The 3743-nt window shown below is 37.9% G+C and overlaps 1 pseudogene; it reads left to right on the forward strand.

Moving 5' to 3' along the window:
- The first annotated feature begins 1429 nt into the window (after positions 1-1429).
- Positions 1430-3542, forward strand: LOC102970604 (annotated as a pseudogene).
- Positions 3543-3743: the final 201 nt, after the last annotated feature.

The following is a 3743-nucleotide window of genomic DNA, read 5'->3' on the forward strand; positions in this document are numbered from 1 at the left end:
GATCAACAGCACATTTTGGGAATTAAAAATAGAATAGTGATGTTGCTAAATTGGTGAGTGGGATTTGGGGATTAGGCAGACCATTGGGGACAGGAGTCTAAGGAAGGAGTTAAAAGGCCAGTGATGGAGGTCATATAATTTCAATATACTTTTCAGAAATGTATTATTTATTTCTCTGACCCACCATTCTCATCATAGCCAAAACCAAAACTTGGAGATTCTGAATTCATGAAATTAAAGATGACAAATAAAAATCTATAGTCATGTATAAACCAACAAAATAAAGGAGTAGATATGCTATTATATTGAATTTAGTTCTGAAAAAGTAATCTATTTTAGCATTCTTTTCCCTAATATATTGTTTAGACAGTTTTAGGGGCGCCTGGGTGGCTCAGTCAGTTAAGCGTCCGACTTCGGCTCAGGTCATGATCTCACGGTCCGTGGGTTCAAGCCCCGCGTCAGGCTCTGTGCTGACAGCTCAGAGCCTGGAGCCTGTTTCAGATTCTGTGTCTCCTTCTCTCTGTGACCCTCCCCCGTTCATGCTCTGTCTCTCTCTGTCTCAAAAATAAATAAACGTTAAAAAAAATTAAAAAAAAAAAGATAGACAGTTTTAACAATATTTGAACATTCTATCTATTGAAATACTTCTTCAATTTAAGCGTTAGTCAAGCCCTGGAACATTTTAATACCCAAGAAATTGACCACGTTAGTAGGTACACATGCTATTGTATAAATGGTAGACTTGAGATTTGCCTCTGTCTATGGCATTCCTCATCCAAGACAACAGACTACAGGTTTCTGCTCCTGTAGTTATCAATTGGGGATATTTTTTAAATTATTGATTCTCAGGATCTAAAAAACAAATTGAGACTCTCAGGAAAGAAATTTTTATTACTGCCTTGTAGGAAGTCCAGACATGCCAGTTTAATTTCTCAAAATTTATGTATCTATTACAAACAGGGACGGCAACTAACTAATTTTATAGACCTATTAACTTGACCTTTGAAATATTTTCCTACTAATCAAATGTGAACAAAATTATATGCCCTTATTTAGTTAATTCAAAAATCAAAAAATGAATTCTCAGGCACAAAATTTTCTTTATTAAAATCAAAATGGTCATTAAAACTGAGACTGAAGGGGCCATTTAACAATGACAATTGCCTGGTTCCAGGCAATCATTTTCATTTTAAGATAATCCCCTGAAGCATTTTAATCCCTAAAAAAAAAAAAAATACACCTCCACTTAAAGAATTTTATGAGGAGTTCTCATCTGTAACATGTTTCTCTTTTGTCAAAATATGCTTGTTAAAGCTGAATGTGACTGTGGAGTTTGGGGAGCAGGTTTATTTCCATTCAGTCTGACTGGGTCAAAGTTCATGACGGTGAAAATACCTTGAGTTTCTAATTGTTTGCTTCCTAATCCAGGATGAAGTCAGTCCAGTTTTGCTTTCTCTTCTATTGCTGGAGAGCAATCTGCTGCATGAGCATGACGAACATCACCATCACAGTGGAGAAAGGAATACCCCTTCTGCATAAGCACCAATGCCACGTGGTGTGTGGGCTACTGCTACACCTGGGCAGGAACTCACTCCTGCTGGAAGTGAGGGTACTGAGGATCTGTACAAGGCAGGCTTCATTAATTCCCAATTTATCAATATTTTGTCTCTCCTCAACAATAGCCATGAATCGCTTAGCCAACTTCTCTGCATTGTGATTAAGGTTAATTACCATGATATCATTTCAATGTCTAGGTTTGGATTTAATTTGGGTAAAACAAATTTGGGACAGCTCATATTGATGTAAATGAATGCTTCAGTGATGCGCCAATTCTGCATTTTAAAAGAGTATTTTTCTGCTAGCTTTACCTATTGAGAGATAAACATGGGCATGAATACATATCTATATTTGATCATGGAATATGATCAATACTCTCAAACAGCCAAATGCAATAATAAAAGGCATACCTTTGTAACAGGTATAGTACCAAAATGCCTTTAAAGCCAAATAAAAACACAAACACCCAATTAGAAGATTCATTTTATTGCTCTACCTTTAACACAAATGCCAGCAAGCAGCCTGAAAATAATCAATCCCTGTAGATTAGAACCAAAAGGAATCAGCAAACCTACTCCCTTTATGCTGGTGAGGAAATCAAGGCATAAGGGCATTAGACCATTTGTCTACATTCTCTACAGCTTCTTCACAATTGGCCAGTTTTCAGTGAACATGTTTCTTCTTTGCCATTTTTCTGTTGCATCTGGCTGTACAGGGGTCCAATAAACTGAAATTTAAGGTGGCTGCATTTTAATGAATATACTTTATGTGATAGTAAAAATTTGATCAATGAAATTTAACTCACTGCACTTTAGGTGGGATAGAGACCTTGTGGCCAGCCTGGGAAAGGAATTAACCAGCAACCTCTTCTCTCCCTTAAAGCCAATTATTTTCTCATTGGGCAAGTAGAAGAGTGAAACATACTTGGCTTGAGTTAAATGTATTGATATTGAAACTATGTCATTTACTTTTGGATTAAGAACCATGCAAATACAAAGAATTTAAGGCAGTGGCAAGGAAAAACTTAAAAAGCAATAGAAGGTCCAAAATCCAATATAAGACTTCACTCATATTTCAGGCAAGCATGAATAATTCAGCATATGACTCTTATTCCTCTTTTAAATATACATAGAAAAGAGTGATGGAAATATCTTTATAAGCAATTAAACTGAAGTGTTATATGTTTTTATCTGTCATTAACATAGCTTCAGATTACTAAGTACAAAAAGAAAAATCTTTATATTCCAAGGTCATATTTCTTTATTCCTTTATCTCTACATGCTTTTATGCCATACAAATTTAAAGTTTTATAGAACTTTACAAATATTAAACATGTGGATATTATCATGGTGGGGAGGAAGGAAACAGTCATATTTTCTATAACATTTCCAGGACAGTTTAGAAAAGTGGTATAACATGCATTTTTTAAAATAAGGTCATGTTTCCTGTGCTTAAGGATCCTACAACCTGGTCTTCAGAGGACAAATATTAGAATAAGCAGTATTAAATCCCTCTTTTTTTGAGAGAGAGAGAGAGAGAGAGAGAGAGAGAGAGAATCCCAAGCAGCCTCCACACTCAGTGTGGAGGCAGATGCAGGGCTTAGTCCCATGACCCTGGGATCATGACCTAAGCCAAAATCAAGAGTTAAATGCTCAACTGACTTACACAGGCACCCCAAAATCCCTGTCTCATTTTGACTAAGCCAAAAGGAAACTTCCAGAATTATAATCTAACTCTCTCCTTCCTAAACTCCTCAGGCTCTAGTGTACAAGAACCCAGGCAGGCCCAACATTCAGAAAATATGTACCTCCAAGGAGCTGATGTATGACGTGGTTAGAGTGCCTAGCTGTGCTGGCCATGTAGACTCCCTGTGTATGTACCCAGTAGCCACTGCGTATCACTGTGGCAAGTGAGACACCAACACTGACTACACCGTGTGAAACCTGGGGCCCAACTACTGCTCCTTCAGTGAAATGAAAGAATAAAGAGCAGTAGACATTTGGGACAGCCTACCCTTGTCCTAAAGGACCAAGATATCCCAAACTCTGTGTACGTCCATGTGCCCAGGCTAAAAAACCACTGCAGGCCAAGGGATCATCAGGCCCCTGATCCCTGCTGTCCAGGCAGAGGAGGAGCTCCAGGATTGGAGAGTGCCTGGCACCACTCATCCCTGTATTCTTAGGTGT

Source organism: Panthera tigris, chromosome D1 (genome assembly GCF_018350195.1).
Source record: "Panthera tigris isolate Pti1 chromosome D1, P.tigris_Pti1_mat1.1, whole genome shotgun sequence".
In the NCBI taxonomy this organism is placed as follows: Eukaryota; Metazoa; Chordata; class Mammalia; order Carnivora; family Felidae; genus Panthera; species Panthera tigris.